This window comes from Mesocricetus auratus, unplaced genomic scaffold (genome assembly GCF_017639785.1).
Source record: "Mesocricetus auratus isolate SY011 unplaced genomic scaffold, BCM_Maur_2.0 Super-Scaffold_100013, whole genome shotgun sequence".
NCBI classification, from domain to species: domain Eukaryota; kingdom Metazoa; phylum Chordata; class Mammalia; order Rodentia; family Cricetidae; genus Mesocricetus; species Mesocricetus auratus.
The window spans coordinates 1,084,506-1,103,127 of record NW_024429196.1 but is presented as its reverse complement, the minus strand read 5'-3'; the positions used below and the strand labels follow the sequence as shown (position 1 = coordinate 1,103,127).

The following is an 18,622-nucleotide window of genomic DNA, read 5'->3' as shown; positions in this document are numbered from 1 at the left end:
TAGCCCCAGGAATCTCAACAATGATGTTTACCAAACAGCAAGCCAAGAAGTGTCAAGCAAGATGTCCTGATACCTGACTGGGAATCTTACTGCTTGTCTCCTGGGTGAACCTGAGTCAGTGGTTTAGGTTGCACCAAGGACACAGGACCCAAATGTCTCCCTACTGTGCAAAATAAGGTGTTTATAACCAACAAGAATTTGACCTTTGATGGATCTTAGACAACGTCATATTCATAAAGGGGTTTCCCCTTCTAAATTCAAAACTGGCAAAAACTCATAGATTTGCAGCAGGGCAGGCTTAAAGTTACTCAGTTATTTTCAACTTACTTCACACACAGTCAGTGAGAGCACTGATTTCAGGGGACGATGGTTCCTTTCCACGCTTGACACTTAGTAAAGAGTTCACTGTTATAGCTACATGTACATTTTATTGTTGAGCCCCAGCCCCACTGGGTCTCTGTGAGTTGCTGGTCAGCCTACAAGTGCATCCTGTTTTCCACGGTCTCTTCTACCTGGGGTTTTTCCACTGTGCTATAAACCTGTATATAAGGCTGCTCCTTCTCTACAAGAGAGAGACCTCTTAGCACTTGCAATAAGGACACACATACACATTCTCTCTCTCTCTCTCTCTCTCTCTCTCTCTCTCTCTCTCTCTCTCTCTCTCTCTCTCTCTCTCTCTTCCCTGGAAAAGGCAGCACATGAATTCTCTTAGTACAAACAGCTGGATGTCTTGTCTTTCTTTTCCTGATACCTTGGGCTTGCTTGTGGCCCAGTAACCACATTTTATAACTTCCAGATCTTTTTATACAGTTTCCAACAGGTGCAGTCATTTTAAAAATCCGACTGAAACTTACAATTGGGCAACTCTGAGGATCACATCAGTAATGTGACGACAGAAACAGTTGTCGTTACCTTTACTGTGTCATCGGTGAGTCTTTCAGAGACTATTGAAGTGCTGTTTCTTTTTGTTGTTGTTGTTTGGTCAAAGGTCTTTGCTTATTTTAGTTATACATGAATTTCAATGGCTAAGTACCCCCATATTTGTATATAACAGGTGGGAATGATAACTGAGGTGATCATCCTGTGCGATTTCATTTCAACTCATATGGGACTTACTGCCTTTGTGTTTCTAATTCTTTCTTCTCAGTTGTTGATAGAATACATAGAGTACTTTACGGGATTTCAGTCTCACAGCAAGTTTTAACTGAAACTTCTGTCTCCTTGGAGCATTTTACTCCTACCCATCGAGCTTGTGTTCAGTCATCAATTGTTTCTACACCATGTTTGCTTCACTTTGGTGTGTGTGTGTGTGTGTGTGTTTCCAAACTCTGTTCCAACCTCATCAACTATGCCAACGGTCACTCTGACACTAACCTCAATGCTACAGCAGGCTCTCCAAGTCCTAGCTGTGGCTGTGTTCAGCTTTTGGATGAGTTCTATGATCTCCCCTCCCCCTGGGAGTTGTATCATTCTAATCTTGCTGGAGCCCTTGGAAGCACAGGTGTATCTGTGCTTCACCCACAATAATGCCATGTAATGAGCTTGTGACTGTAGATGAATGTAGTGTGAGCTCAGAGCAGTGTCTCATGTTGGACTGTTTTTGTATGTAGGATTCACAGGTTGCTGTTAAGTTGATACTCTCTACCATTTTCCCATCATCCTTTGCTTCACTTTTCCCAATCTCTTAAGAATATTCAAAAGTTAGCATCACATGTCTGGAAAAAGCTGCTTCCTGATCTAAATACAGCAAGGTTTCGTACCATCGTTCATCTTTGTGGGCAATAGCTAAAGCTTGATATGACTCTCATGAGGGAAAAACAGCCTTTTAGAAAGAAATATTTGATACAGTTCAGCATAAACTTGAAAATAAATAGTCCATTTTTATAATCTTATTTTCATAAAAGCATTTCAAGAAAAATCATAAGAAGCCAAGGAGGCACATTACCCTTTGTAGAGATAAGACATTCTTTTAGAGTATCTAACACTTCAAAATATATCTTGTTATGCCTAGTATCCAGGAAACAGGAATCTGTAGCACTGCTAGGGTCAAATGACTATCATGAGCCTGACATGAGCTTCAGCCTAGGAGGTGTGGCTGAAGCTGTTACACATCCAACATGTAGATTCTCCTAACTTATAACAGTCAGCTCCTCGGTAAATACACAGCATTTAACTGGATCTCTGTTGATCAGAAAAGAAAAAGACCTAGCTCCATTCACTCACCTCAGTCCTGGCCCCTGCTTTTATTGTGAGTCCAAAGCAAGGGTTGAAGGAAGTCTAGTATAGCTTCAGGATAGAAATAGACATAATGTTTTAAGCAGGTAAGATTGCCCAACAATAACAAAGGGTTTTCCAGGAGTAGAATGGCAAGGCTGAGGGTTATTTTATATTCTAGCAGGGGTTTGGGGCCTGGCCCACTTTCAGATCTTACTGGAATTAGTATCACCAGACAGGCTTTAAAGTCTGTGTAGCATCTGATGAAGGTGGGCACATTGTGAGAAAAGTGATCATTCCTTACAGACAATTGGCATAGGGGTGCCTCTTTTTATTTAGTGTGTCAATACCCTTTTGGGTGGGGAAAGACAAGGAATGTGTAGAATTATATTCACTTTCTGGTCCTCGCTATCAAACACTAGTCCTGGAACAGAGTTAAAGTTGGAAACCTCTGTTGCATTAAACACTGAACAAGTAAACACATATGCGGAATTTCAACTTTGAGGAAGGAAACATAACCTTTGTGTAGCTGTGATCTCATAGCCAATATAGATCAATGAGACTGCTGCCTTTAGCTGCATAGATTTTACGACTAAAATGAAAGTGAGCCACCCTTCTGGTGCAGTAGGCCCTGACAAAATAGACAGGAGTCCTATGGAAAACTTCTTTTCTCTGGATGTTCCCCTGGTGATAGTTCTGCTGCAAACACGATGGGTGAACCAATCTTGCTGAAGAACTCAGGAAATTTCAAAATTTGGTTTATATCCAGTAAACATCACCCATTTGGAGCCCAACGTTTCTTCTTTGGAAGGGGATAAGTGACAGAAAAGGGGCACAATGAGTTTTTTTGTTCTCCTGCTGATGATTTTCTCTATTGTATAATCAGAACAGAAAAGTTTCATGCACTGGAAAACTTATCCAAGAAGTACTTAAAAAGGCTGGAAAGATGGCTCAGTGCTTAAGAGCACATGCTGTTCTTACAGATGACCCAAGTTTGGTTCCCAGTACCCACATCAGTTGACTCAGAACTGCTTGTAACTGTAGTTCCAGGAGATATTTGGCCCCTTCTGTCTTCTCTGGACACCTATATTCACATGCACACACCCACACAAATGCACATATTCACACATAAAATTAAAATAAAGTAGATCGTCATATTTTGTTTGTTTGCTTTACCAAAAGGACACTAGCACTGTGTTTTAATTTATTCCAGGTGACACTGATACAGAATGTCAAGCACATAGTTTTTCATTGCCACATAGATTAATTATAGTTACTGAATATCAAAAGTCTCATTACACCTGAACAAAGGGGAGCTCTTGGACCCCAGACTGACAGCTGGGAGGCCAGCATGGGACTGATCCAGACCCCCTGAGTGTAAGAGTCAGTGAGGAGGCCTGGGCAACATATGGGGCCCTGGGCAGTAGATCAGTGTTTATCCCTGGCAGACAAACAGACTTCATGTGTCCATAACACAAAGAAGGATGCTCTCTCAGCATGGACTCTTAGGGGAGTGCCTGGACCCTGCCCTGAGTGAAATGACAGACTCTGGATATCCCCTATGTGAAGGAAGTAGGGATAGGGTGGGAGGCTGGGGGGGATGGTGGGGGCTGTGGGAGAAGGGGAGGGAGAGAGAACTGGGATTGACATGTGAAGCAAGCTATTTAAAATTAAAGTAATAAAAAAAAGTCTCATTGCTACCTGTAATTTCAAAAACCTCATAGAAGTTATCAAAAAGACACAAGACATTGTGATAATCTCATTATTCATTGTCTCATATTAAGCTACAAAACTGACTGGTGCTGGAATTGAGTCTGAGGGTGAAATCCCAGGCTCTGACAGTTTCAACAGGTTGTCCCAGGATTCCAATCAAAGAAATGAGTAGTAGCAAAAAGTAGAGAAAACAAACTTATTTTTCCTCTTCCTTTTTTTAAAATTTAAGTTAGAAATAAGCTTGTTTCATATGTCAATCCCAGCTGACTCTCCCTCCCCTCCTCCCCCCATCCTCCCTACCAGGTCCCCCAGCCTCTCACCCAATCTCCATTCTGATCTCCAGGGAGGGTGAGGCCCTCCATGGTGGATCTCCAGAGTCTGTCATTTCATCCAGGGTAGGACCTAGGTGCTTCCCCAAGAGTCCAGGCTGAGAGAGCATTCCCTCATTGTGGGATGGGCACTCAAAGTCTATTTGTAGGCCTGGATAAATACGAGAAAGCAAACTGATTCAGTATGTTTACATTGGGAACAAGAATATATTAAAGGGTCTTGTTACCTCCAAGTCTGCCTTTGGAGTACTGGCAAGAGATATATGTTTAGCAGAAGACCAAAGGAGATGCCTGATGAAGCATTTCTAGTCAAGTAGTCTAGCCAATTATTTCTTTCTGATTCTGCAAGGTGGTCCAAAGAAGTCCTTACTGCTTGAAGCGGAGAAGGTGTTTCTCAGAGGGTCATTACTTCCTTGGGGGTGAAGCCTCATCATGGTAGCAGTTTGTCCTCATCTGATGGGGTGTCTGCCCTTTAAGGCTCAACTGTTTCTGAAATCCAAACTGACTACAGGTATAGGGCATAGTCTTGTCTCTGAAGAACAGCAGCCATTGCCTACTCATTGAACAACTATCAAGACGAAGCAAAGTCAAGCAAGGAGTCTGATCTAAGCTCAAAGAGACGGACATGAAGTGAAGGCAGGAAGTGGGCTCCCATCCATCCTGCTTTTGTTCCCATGGAGTCAGGGGAGGAGGCGATGCTTTTAAGCAAAGGCAGTTTCTGAGTCCTAGTTATAGTGTCAAAAATACCAAATTGGGGAAAAGGAAAAAAACCAAACTAGGACTCTCTTCACTAGAAGCAGATACAGTAGCTACTGGTAGCCATGAAACTTACCCTGATCTGGTAACAGTTTTAGATAATAATCTCTTGGAAAGTAATAAGTTGGTCTCACTTAACACTTGTAAAGAAAACCCCACCAATTAACAGCAATAGAAACAACCAAATGTGTTACCAGACATATTTGGGAATCATGCAAACCACATACTTTACATCATCTTTGGAAGGGAATTACATTTTTATTAATCATGTTTGTCCAAACTCCTTAAGATATTTAGTCATGCTGGAAATTTGAAATGAACAAACAAACAAGTAACCTAGAAATCACCTCAATCGCATTAATAGTAGAAAAATATTAAAGTATATGAGCTTCTATTTGCATTTAGGTAAGCTGGTGCAAGGAAAAGGACATGAGGGAAATTTTACATTATATATTACTTATATAGTCGTATTTGTATTTAAAAACTACTGGCATAAACACAATAATGCAACTGCCCAAAGCGTTTATATGCATATGTTTTACATATTGTGTATGTGAATTTTTAACATTATAAAGAAGACTAGTCAACTGGTAATTTTTTATTGGAATGTATTAATCTAGGTTTCCCACACACACACACACACACACCCTGTCAGCAGATAGGAATCTGCATCCATTGTCTTCCAAGCCTGTGCAGACATCACCAAGGTTGCCATGTTGGAGAATGTATTTCCCAGAAGCCAGTCGCTGGCAGCAGGAACAGGGCTGGGCAGCAGAAGAAAAAGCACCCACCAGGACCCTAACAAGCCAGCCTGGATCTGTTTCAGCAACATTTCACGGACAAAGAACTTGGACCTAACAGAATGGGCAAAATGGTTCAAGATGGAAAGGGCGATGTGACCATTACAAATGATGGGGCCATCATTCTGAGACAAATGTAAGTACAGCAGCCAGCAGAGTTTTTTAGAGATATTATCAATAACTGTGATAATAATAACTTTGCTAATATTACAGTCACAGTACTTTGATAACAATATCACTACTCTCAGCTTTTGAGTTTTTAAGTAAAAGTTCAATGTACATAATGAAACAAGCCTCTAACATTATATAAGTAAAGAGAAAACTGTACACCTCTAGTGGCATATAACTCTGGTTGTCAGAATTTACAAAACTATGTGCAAAATATGTTTCTGAAAAGAATGTGAAAAAACAATAAAGAAGTAATGAAATATAAACTCAAAACTAGGCATTTTAGGCAAGTGTTTTGACACACTCTTTTAATCACAGCACTGCAGAGTTCTGTGAGTTCCAGGCCAGCCTGAGCTACATAAGGAGTTTGAGTGCAGCCAGAGCTACATTGTGAAACATTGTCTCAAACAAGCAAACAAAAACTAACAAACAAAAATTTTAAAAATTTAAAAACCTAGGCACTTTTGAAGGACACATAATAACTCTGGATATTTGAACCTTGAAGGAAATAGAAGTTACAGACAGAAGAACTAAAAACTTCTGCAGATAAGCTACATAATGCATCAGGCATAAAAAGGGAATTAAGTAGCTAGAGAAGATAACTCTGAAAAAAGGGCAAATCCCAGAGAAATAAAGAATCAGAAAATACAACGGTCATTTCTCAAAGTGGAAGACACAAGAGAATGTTACAGCAAAGTCTAAGGGGACATTCAAAGCAGAGGACAGGAAGAACTGGGAGAGACAGAAAACAGTTCTGTGGGAGGAGCCCAAACCAGGCAGGACCAATAAACAGTAACAGTCAAACATGGCCTGATATGGGAAAGAAGCATTAACAACAAGGAAACTTCAATAAAAAGATCTATCACCTAACTGACTACAGTGTTCCACATGGAAACCTGATACAATGGTACAACGGAGGAAGAAGCTTAGTGACTACCACGCGGTGTTCCCGACAGAACCCAAATGGCCCACCTCTAGTTTAGGAGCCCAGGGGAAGGCAGGCAGCTAGCCACTAGGCAGCACTGCCACAGCTGTCGAAGGGGCCATGCTCTCCTCTGATCTGCTAGATGGATACTGGGAAGTGAGCTTCCTGTATGAGAACAGGGGATTGGCTAACTTACCCCAGAAAAAGCATTTTCTGAAGATACAGTATGGACTCAATAATTTATGAATTTACAACTGAACACGTAAATACTTTATGTACTCATGATTGCTTATGTGGATTCTCAAGGCTTTTCTACTCTCAATGTGGAATGTTCTTAATTATACACAATGAACTGCCTTAAGATTTTAATACATATAGCAGCAATTAAAGCTGGGGCTATTTGAGCTCAGTGGTAGAGCAATTGCCTACTATCTGCAGGGCCCAGGTTCAATCCTCAACACTGGAGTGGGAGGAAGAGAGAGAGAAAAGGAGGAACCCAAATTAAAACAAAAATTCAAGGAGCACATTTTACCAGACACAGTTCCAAACGCAGTTAGATCAGAAGCATGCATGAGATCTTGAATGAACTTTTCCTTTGACAGGAATCTTTTGTTACTACCTCTTGCACTCTCAGGTATGTTTTGCTATTGCCGAGTTTTCACTACACTCATGTTCAGTCGCCATATATGGTCAAAACCCGCAATTGAAGAAGCTGGGCTCTAGATGACATCAGGATCAGCTGTCACCATGGACTCATGCTATACTCCAAGGGTGGGACAGAGAAAAATGAAGACTGGGCATGTGAATAAAAGTGGCTTGCAGAAGCCAAATTTCCCCTCCTCCAGAGGAAAATAAATCTCATTTTATGGGCACAGCCTCAAGGCAACTCTTGGATATTGAGCAAACTTACAAAATAAAAAGATGACTGTGAACAGAAGTGCACTTTAAGAGCTAAAATGGAAGTGGAGGGGGCAATCTGAGTTATTTTCAGTGCCATCACTAATTTGCAAGGAAACAGAAAAGCTAGAATAGGGTATTACATTTTTGCATGGACAATGCAGCAACTACTTTATTTAACAGGAATTTTCTGAAAGTTGAATGTTATATGATAGCATATTTTTAATGTCCAAACCTTTCATTTATGAAGAATTCTTAATAAAATTATATGGTGAGAAATCAGTTTTAACACAAGCAACATATTGATGGTGAAAAGAGAAGTGTGTGTGTATGTATGTGTGTGTGTGTGTGTGTGTGTGTGTGTGTGTGTGTTCACAGCAAAATTCATTGATGTAAACTTGATTCCACCCAATACCACACACCAAATGCCTTCTCTATGCTAGGAAATGGCTGAGTATTACAGGATCCTAAGGCCTGTCCTCAAGCAGGCAACAATATCCTCTGAAGTCACTGGACAACAAAAGAGGGTGTGTTAGAGGTGTCCCTAGGAATAGATCCAATGTAGTGTTCATAAAGACAAATGGGTCTCTTTTAAACACTTTTTGATTTAATACTATGTTTTCCCTCCCCCCACCCCAGTTCCTCCTAGATCCTCCCAAACCAGAGTCTTGATGAGACTGGCCTACAAATTCAGAGGCTGACAAGTCCTACAGTGGCCAGCTGTAGGTGGGAGATCTAGTGAAAATCACAGCATCTCAGTTCAAAAAGCTGGAAGTCTCAGAACAAAGGGGACTAGAGACTCAGTCCCAACTGATGGTGAAGCCTGGAAGCTAGGCATGGGATCAGGAGTCCAAGACCATGCTAGACACTCAAGTCAGATATCTATGGGTGATGGAGCAGCTCACCTGCACCCCAAGGCAGGTGAACAGAACTTGTGCCCATGTGAAAGATTCTCCACTCTTTCCATACCTGCTCCATCATGTATACTGCCCATGGGACAATACTACCTCACTCCTTCCTGAGCCACATTTCAATTGTCTATGGGAATTCCTTTACAGATGCTTGCAGAAGTAGTACTCAACTGTGCAAGTATGTCTCAAATACTCAAAGTGACAACCAGCTTTGACCATCACAGGGGGCGTAATCACAAAATTCAGATTTGGGTAGCTGGTGTTTAAGCAGAAGATGGGATTTCCTTCCATTTAGATAACAAGGGAATTAGATTAAAATTAGCAAAAAAATAGGGGAGATGTTTTCTCTACACTCTATGTAGTTTGAACACCTCAGCTTCCATCCTACTTAAACCACTGGACTAAGCCTGCCTTATTGTCAGATATGAACAACCTTGATAAAAATGTAATGTATATACACAGCTTGGTCACATTATTAAAAACAATGAATAGTTTTAGAAGAAGCTTAGCTTGCCAAAACAGAGTTTTGGAGGCAGTACATATGCAGACACTTTTTTCATGTCACATGTGCTCATGGATTCACATTGTTGTGCTACTTTGGAAAACAGCTGAAAAGTCTCGAGCTTAACTCTTCGGTCCTTTGGTGGTGGCCATAATTTGGCTTCCCCATGTACAGAGGTTTAACAAGTACTTATTTGAACAGCTCTGAAGAACCACATCCGAAAGTTAATGTTTTTTCTGATGATTATAAGATTTTCTTTAGTCTCTTTTAGCAATTGATTAAGACAATTTCAGTTTTCCATATGTGCTGGCGATTGGATCACTTCAGGGAAGAGTTTGAACAAAACAGACATTATAAAACTTGGTCTTTATTGCTAAAAATGGAAAATCTGAAGACTGGATATTTAACCCTTATTGGCCTCAAATGGAAGCAAATGCAAACCAGAGCCCAGGATGAAAGATGTCCAAGATGTCATCGCCTGCATGTCCAAGAGCTGTTGTGAAATAAGGAACATAAACTCCAGGCCAGAATACAAAGCCTATGAGGATTCTTCTGTCCTCTTCTTATCCAGAGTCACTAATGCTGATTCTGAAGATATTCCCCAAATACATAAGCATGGACTTCAACATATGGACAGGTAGGAAAGAGGAGGGAGAGCTCATGGGGTGGAAAGACCAGTGTCTAGAGCCCATTCCTCCTGCCTTGTTGTGTGATGCTTATCTGAGCCTTCTGAGAGTCCATTTTACAAATTGAAAAACTGAACTCTGTGCACTGGCAGCTCTAGAGCAAAGACAGGCTCCCAGGAGAACAGCAGTACTGGAATGAGCCATGCTTTCCAGTATTTTTGTGGTTAACACTCTATACCCACTAATAGTGCACTCATATTCTTAGATCTATATAATAATGGTTTATTTCAGCCTTGCTTTTGTTTGTTCATATAGAGGTGAGGTTTCATTTAGCTGAGTCTGGCCTTAGATGCAGCTGAGGATGACCTTGAACTTCTGATCCTTCTGATTCTATCGCCCAAAGATGTAAACAAACCACCACATCAAACTTTTACAGTCAGTCCCAGAGTTTAAACTTTGTGGTTATCAAGCACTCTACTATTGAGCTTTGTCGCCAGCCTCATTGGTGAAGAGAAAAATGGTGATACCTGAGGAATGTTACATTTTATTCTGGAGTCTTAGAGTTGGCAGCAGCCCTGATCAAACTGTGATATTGAAATATAACCTCAGGAGAAGGGACTTCTAATCAGCAAAAGCAGACTAAAGGCATTCCTGTACACATGTGATGAAAATATCCAATTAGCAGGCTATGTTTTTTTTTTACTAGACAAGGCTGTCTGCTATGGAAAGTTTGTACCAAAACACTGACCACACATTTCTGGGTCCACGTACTGTGAGAAGCATTAACTAAAACTTTTAATAGTCCTTTAGCAGTCCTTCTATCTCCCAAGAGGGCCTGCATGATTAATCCAACAAAGCAAGTAGCTCTCATAATCCATCAAAGCTAGCTGCCATGTTTTTTCCTACCCAATGCTACCATGTGCCTTCACTAGTACTGGCAAACGTAAATAGCCAGAAGTGCGCCAGGCCTTGCACTCACAAACCTTTGGAAAAGCATGTGCTCAATGCCATGTTCACTTGGCAAATAGCCCTGAAAGGAATGAAGCATACCTTTAAGAAGCAAATTTGGATGACTGTGGGCACATGAAATGTCATTTGCTTTTAAATCACATTTCTATTGAAATAAGAGCTGGAAAAGTATTCCTTCTACTCTTGTTCATTCCACCTCCAAATGAAGAAAGCACAAAAATGTCCAGTGGTTGTGCATTGTTCATGTCTGTAATCTCCACAATTACGAGATCTCAGAGGTAGGAGGATCAGGAATTTGAGTTCATCTTTGGTTACATAGCCAATTACCTGAGATACATAAGACCTGGCTCAAAAAAAAGAAGGAAGGAAGGATGGAAGGAAGGAAGAAAGAGAAAAAGAAAGGGAGGAGGGAGAAAGGGAGGGTGGGGAAAGGCTAGAAGAGTGTGTGTGGCTGGCATCTATAGCCTGAGGTAGACTGAGTGGTGAGAACAGCAGTTTAAAACTCAGCCATTCCCTGGTGAGCCTTAGATGCTGCTGCTCTAGGTCATCACCAGCTCTGAGAAGTCACAGCCTCGGTCCACTCAACTTATGGTGCAGGAGAATCACTGAGACAGTTGTTTGCTACTGTGGTTGAATAGAAAATGAAGATTTCAGTTTCTCACAGAGACATTTAAGGAAGAAAAAATGTTTTCAGAGCATACTAAGACTGAGGTAATCCTTTCTGTTGTTCTTAGTACCTGGAGCTGCCAAGCTTGGTGTTCTACAACCTTCAGAAGCCAATTTACATTGTAGGCTTGAAGCTTACCTTTGTAAAGTGAGAGCAAGACAGAGAGAGAATGAAAAAATTGTTTAAACTAATAGGCCACCTAAGAGTCTGAAAGAGTGTTAATAACTAACATTATGAAAATATTTGAAAACTGAAAAATTTAAAGGTCCAGGTAACAGAAGAGGTGGAGGATTAATACAAAGCATGGACATTTGGGTGAACTTCAGTTTAACAGTAAGCATTTGTTAGAAAGCAAAAAGTACAGAATTTGAAGCAGTAATTAAATGTACCACCTGAAACTCACATTTTTATGATGATTTGATACAGTTACTATGGTAATCCAAGTGTAACAGTGAAGATCTGAGTATCAGATTTGAGAATGAAAGTGTCAACAATAGGAGATTATTAGTCAAGATGCTTTGAAATGATGTCTTCAATGGGTATCGTGAACCCCATAGAACCCTCATGCTTCTAAGTTCAAGAAAGTATTCTTGAAGGCTAAAAGATGTAAATGAATGTGGAATACTTACCTAGTATGTGTGAGACTCTGGCTTCCACCTCCAGTGCCACAGAGCAAAACAAACATCTATATTCTTGAACTATCCTGTCTTTTTTACATCCCTAGTACCATCATTAATTCAAAGATACTTCCCAAATTGTGTTAACCTCCTATATTTGAGAGACTCTAGGGTTGTTGGACCCTTCCCCCATGGGGATCTGCTAACCAACTTGTGACTAGGAGCTTATTTAACAAAAACATCCTGTTCCCTTCCTTCTGAGAAGGCCTGACCACAAGTTCCTGTTATCCACCCACAAATGATGGTCAGATGGATCTGGGAACGTAAACTTCCAGCCTGGGTAGTTTTCCACTGTGCCTGCTGACTGGTATATAAGGCTCCCCTCTTGTTGTAATAAACGGCATTCTCCTTGCATGAGTGACCCGCTGTCTTGTCTTTATTTAAATCCTCAGCCCCTTACCCGAATCTGTGAGACATATTGCTGGCACTACAAATGGAGGTCCCATCAAGATCAGAAAAGAAGGATAAATGCTGAAGGGTCACCCGTGAAGGCTGGCCAGCATTCTCATTAAGGTAAGGAGCTAGTGTGTTGAACATGGTGCCGCTAGTTCCCACTCTCTTATGATGGACCAACTAGTCCGATTGTTAAAAATGCCAAGCACAGGTATCAAACTAAGACAGCAAAATGCTTCTTGAAAATTGTACGTGAGGTCAGTCCTTGGTTTTTGGTCTCTAGTGACCTCAATATCCCTGATTGGGAGTAGGTGAAGGGAGATCTACAAAAGACATTACAAAAAGAAGGACCAAATAGCATACCAATTGCTACCTTTTCTCTGTGGCATCTCGTCAAGGACGCGCTTCTTAGTGATAATGTGAACTTGAGAGAGCAGGTCGGGGGAAGCCAGAACTGCCTTTGCAGAAGCTCAGGACCAAGAGTCTGTTAAGTCACTTCAAGCTTCTGATGTTTCTTCCTCTGAGTCCTCTCTCTCCTCTTCAGGGGATGAGGCTGAGGAAGGTGATGAACTTCAACTCAAGAAGGACATCCTGGGGGGGGGGGCTGGGGGGAGGGCACGGGAGGAGGGGAGGGAAAGGGAGAGGGACCTGGAACTGACTTGTGAAGCAACCTTGTTTCTTATCTAAATTTAAACTGGAAAATAAAATAAAATAAAAAAGAAGGACATCCTCAAATTAAAGCCTACACTTAGAAAATCCCTTGAGCCGCATCCCCCCTGCTTGTAATCCAAGAATTCTATCTCTCTCTTCTTCCTTCAGACTCTCCTGAAGAGCAGAGGGGTGGAGTGATGTTCCCAGTTATAGAGACAGTTAATCCTCAAGGCCAGAGTCAGAGAGAACATACCCCTCTTAACATTAAGGATATAAAACAGCTGAAGGAGGCAGCTATGGCATACGGGCCTCATGCCCCTTTCACTCTGGCAAGTTTTGAATCCTTTGCAGCTTTGAATTGTACCCCCAGTGTTTGGCAACAATTATGTCATTCTAAACTGTCAGGGGAGATTATTTGATTTGGAGGGGTCAATACCAAAAACTATGTAACCAAACAGCGCAGCACAACACGGCTGCTGGTCTCCCCAGAAGAAATTTAGAAATGCTTACTGGCACAGGAGCCTATGCAGCCCTAGGCCCACAAATTATTTACGACCCTGTGGTATATGCGCAGATCTCAGTGGCTTTGCCTCACATCCCGAACAATCTTTGAGGCAGAGATATCCTAGAAGCCATGGAAGCTATGTTGAACACACCTCCTATACAGCATATGCTTAGGGAGCAAGGCTATTGCCCAGGCAAAGGGATTGGAAAGAATTTACAGGGCAACCCCTGCCCGTGTCTGATAAGCCCCAGGTGCAGAGATTCCCTGGAGACCGGAAAGGTTCTGGGGCATTTTTAATGGGAGCCATTGTTCTGCAGGCTCACAAACCTCCAATTCACCTGGAAAAACGATGAACCTGTTTGGGTAGAACAATGGTCCCTATCCAAAGTAAAGTTGGAGACTGCTCATGCCCTGGTTCAGAAACAACTCGATGCTGGTCATATTGTCCCCTCTACCTCTCCCTGGAATACTCCCATATTTGTTATTAGGAAAAAAATCAGGTGAATGGAGGCTGATACAAGACCTGAGACAGGTTAATGAGACCATGATGCTCATGGATGTCACTCAATCAGGGTTGCCAACCCCTGTGGCTGTCCCAAAAAACTGGCACTTGCTTGTGATAGATTTAAAAGATTGTTTTTTCACCATTCCTTTACATCCTGCTGATTGTCACCACTTTCCTTTCTGTGTTCCATCTTTAAGAGAACCTTATAAGAGATATCATTGGGTAGTTCTGCTTCAAGGCACGGCCAATAGCCCCACCATATGCCAAGCTAGTGTTTCTCAGGCTACAAAGCCAGTCAGACAAAAATATCCTCAACTGTATATGATCCATTATATAGATGATATATTGTCTGCTGTGCCAAAAGAAAAGCTATTGCTATCTACCTGTAGGGATCTTCAGACCACCTTAGGATTGACTGGCTTGTGGATAACACCATAGAAAGTACAAAAAGAGTTTCCATATCATTATCTAGGACATCCCTTGCTTCATAACAGAGTGTGCCCTCTAAAGATTAGTCTTCGGCTAGATACCCTTAAACTTTAAATGATTTTCAAAAGTTTCTAGGAGATACCAATTGGATTCAGACCTAGTTTAAAAATTACTACTGGTCAACTTAAACCTCTTTTTGATATTTTACAAGGTGATTCAGATCCCAACTCTCCTCAAGTCCTTACTACAGCAGGATGAGAGTGCATTCATTTAATTGAAATGGCCTTAGAAGGGTTCCTTTGGATTATGTAGATTATTCCCATCCTTTAAAATTATTAGTGTTTTGTTCTGCTCATGCTCCTATGGGTCCTATTCTTTGGGTTCATTCTCAAGCCTCCCCATCTAGATCAATGGTATCCTATTCCCAAGATATAGTTGCACTCCTATTTAAAGCACAAAACGTTGCCTTACAAACTTTTGGTAGGGAGCCAAATCATGTTGTTACACCCTTGTCCCATCAACAAATAGAGTGGCTACAAAATAATAGCTGTGATTGGACCATTTTTCTCTCTGGTACCAAGAGTGACTTTGATAATCATTACCCATCCAATAATTTGGTTTCTTTTTTAAGGTGCATCCTTTGATTTTTCCCAAAGATTGCAGTCTCTCAGTCTGTTTCCAAGGAGCCAGTAGTTTTCACGGACCATTCTTCAAAGGGTAGAGCTGTAGTTGTATCTTATCCCATCATTAAGACAGCCAGAATTGCTACAGCTTCTGCCCAAATGGCCGAACTTTTAGTCCTGGCCTTGGCTCTACAACTCTTCACCACAGAGGCACTAACCAACACCTTTGCCAAGGACCCTTCAGTGAAGGAAATCGCATGGCCAACAGGTATCCTCAAATCAGTGTGGTTTCATAAGAGCTCACTAAAGCACAATCCTTGCATAAGTGCTTTCATCTCAGCACAGGGTCCTTACGCTTTCACACTGGGATAACCAAAGAACAAGCTGTCCAAATAGTAAAGAATTGCCCTCTGTGTGTCACATTTCTTCCTGTGCCTCACTTGGGAGTTAATCCCCGAGGACTTTTGCCCAATCACATGTGGCAGATGGATGTGACCCATGTGCCATCCTTTGGTAAATTGCAATTTGTCCATGTTTCTGTAGATACTTTTTCCCACCTGATATTCGCCTCTGCCCATTCTGGTGAAAGATGTTAAGAGCCACTATCTACCAGCTTTTGCTTACATGGGGGTCCCAAGTCAAAATAAGACAAATAATGGCCCCACCTGTGTCAGCAGAGGTTTCATTCATTTTTGTCAAGATTTTGAAATTATGCCAAAGACTGGTATTCCTTGCAACCCCCAAGGGCAGGCTACGGTGGAATGTGTCCATCACAGTTTGAAAGCCTATTTAGCTAAAGTAAAGAAGGGGGACCTTGAGGGTCACCTTGGCTCCCCTCACTCTACTCTATCACTTATTCTCTATATTTTAAATTTTTTAATTGTGGATGCTTCTGGTAACTCCGTGGCAGATCATCATTGGTGGTCCTCTGCACAGTGAAAGGTAAACTAAACTCAAAGGCTTCACTTCTAATAATTTAGAAATAAATGGGCCAGACTCTCACTGAGCCCCTGTTTTAGCAACCATGACAGGCTACAGAAAAGACATGTAGGCCTCTGACACAAGGAAACTCCAGATCCTCTGGCCTCCTGGAGTCTAGAGCCAAAACTGAACACAAAGAAACTCCAGACACCCCCCACCCCCACAGCCTCCTAGATACTTGGTTCCTGGGAACTGTTTGGCCACAAAAAAACTCCAGGGGAGATCAAAACCTGCCCTGTAGTCTCCAGGATATAGTTCCAAAAACTATTGGTATCTATGTATAACAGGCCACCTTCAAGTAACAAGACAATGCCATAGAAACTACAAAATGTTCCCTCTCAGCACTGACCAATGAAAATAATTGGTACACATGTGTTTCATGCCAAATTATGACTTTGAGAAATGCTCCTAATTATTCCCAAATGTCAACCAATCAGAAACCAACCCGTATCTACTGATATAATCCTGTAACTTTTGTCTTTAAAACCTAGCAGTAGACAGGGAACTTCACTCCCTCTGGAGGCTGCTGCATCAGCTTGCTAGATGGGGTCCCTGTCATGGTTGGATGAACAATCAATACAATTAAAACCTTGCTTTTACAGTTTAGTGGGTCTGCCTTCCTGGTGGTCTCTGGGGACTTTGCAACTTGGGCACAACACACAGCAAAAACCTCTAGATAAATGGAAAGACCTTCCTTTGGACCTTTGGAAAGGGCTAGATCTGATTTTTGTGTGGGTCTGGGGATCTGTTTGTGTCTTCCCACAGGATGTCGAGTTCCCAGTTTGGGTTCTGGAACATTGTGTGCACCCTGTTCCTGCTGATACACACCAGCCATTGGGCCTTCATGAGGAACTTACCTGTCATGATGCCACTGGAGAAGCTGTTGGAGTGGTGAAATATGTTCCTGGTATCATGCCTACACCAGCGGAACACTCAGGAGAGAACCAGCTCATCCTTACATGACATAAGAGAGATCTTGGCATCATGGCCATTGCAGCCGCTGTTGGCAGCTGTCTCCACAGCAGTTACAATTTCTGGCATCGCTATCTCTCAGTCAGTTGCCACAGCAGGCACACTGGATAAGCTCTTAAGGGAGTTTGCCTCTGCCTTAAGTTCCCAGAATAATATCAATTCTCTAGTACAATTGGGCACTTTAAATCTTAATCAGCGAACTTCTCTAATGTCAATTTCACAAATTACATGTCTCAATTGGCTAATCAAATTATTAAGATTAGTGAAATCAGGGTTCCTCCCCTTTCGGGAGACCCCCTCTTAAGGAGACTGCAACTAGCAGGTTGATTAATTAAGAAATGGAGTGGGTCATTAGCCCTCAGATTATGGCCCTGGGCAGCACAGCTTTAGCCTTAATCTGCCTTTACCTTGTGGGAAAGCCACAAGCCCAGTGTCATTTTCACAAAAAGCAAATAAGGCTTTCCTTGACAGCAGATAACCCCTCAGCATAGGAGGCCTGGATGAGCCTGCAGAACAAGTGAACAATCAATAAGACTTGGGAGACATCTGTCAACCTAAGACAGAGGGTCTTCGAGGCCTGGGCAGACTTTTCAATGATGGGCAAAGCAGATGTGGATGTCCCAGGTAACCTAACACAGATGCTCATTTATATATATGGGACCTGTTGGGCCCTTCCGCCACAGGGATCTGCTGACCAGCTTGTGACTAGGAGCTTATTTAGCAAAAACATCCTGTTCCCCTCCTTCTGAGAAGGCCTGACCACAAGTTCCTGTTATCCACCCATGCATGATTGCCAGATGGACCTGGGAACGTAAACTTCCGGCCTGGGTAGTTTTCCACTGTGCCTGCTGACTGGTATATAAGGCTCCCCTCTTGTTGTAATAAACGGCATTCTCCTTGCATGAGTGACCCGCTGTCTTGTCTTTATTTAAATCCTCAGCCCCTTACCCGAATCCGTGGGAAATACTGTAGTGCTGGTGCTAGGTAGGGCAGAACTGCACTCAGTGTTCTTGTTTGACCTGTTTGAGGACTTTGTAGCAGGCTTGACTGACTCCCTGGGAAAGGAGCTGTGCAATGGCTGGTGACCAGCCTTAGAAGGGTCCTGTACCCATTTCTGTGATGCTGCACAATCAGTATCAGTAGTCCCTGCACTATTTCTTACGCAGAGTGTGCACACTCTACAGTTATTTCACCAGGCTGACCCTTCAGTAGCATCACTCTGAGACAGGAGCTAAATATTCCTTGGAAAGAAGAGCCCAAGGAGCTCAGAAGCCTCTACCCCTCATGTTACATGCATCTTGGGGTACAGAGCGGTTGGCTAAGAGCATGCATGCTTTTGGAAATCAAGGAAGAATTGTATGTCAGAAAGAAGAGCAATGCAGAGAAGAAAGCGTCAGACTCAGGAGTGC

The 18,622-nt window shown here is 42.1% G+C and overlaps 1 long non-coding RNA gene across 2 annotated transcripts in view; it reads left to right on the top strand.

Moving 5' to 3' along the window:
- The window catches only part of LOC121143461, a 33,080-nt gene extending 14,965 nt beyond the window's left edge, over positions 1-18,115 (top strand). Inside the window, exons 2-3 of one of the 2 annotated variants that reach the window (XR_005880644.1) lie at positions 12,547-12,667; positions 17,007-18,115. This is a non-coding gene — a long non-coding RNA (uncharacterized LOC121143461). Of the gene's footprint in view, positions 1-11,788; positions 12,668-17,006 lie in introns of those variants that run through there. The other variant, XR_005880643.1, reaches the window with a different exon arrangement.
- The last annotated feature ends 507 nt before the right edge of the window (positions 18,116-18,622 follow it).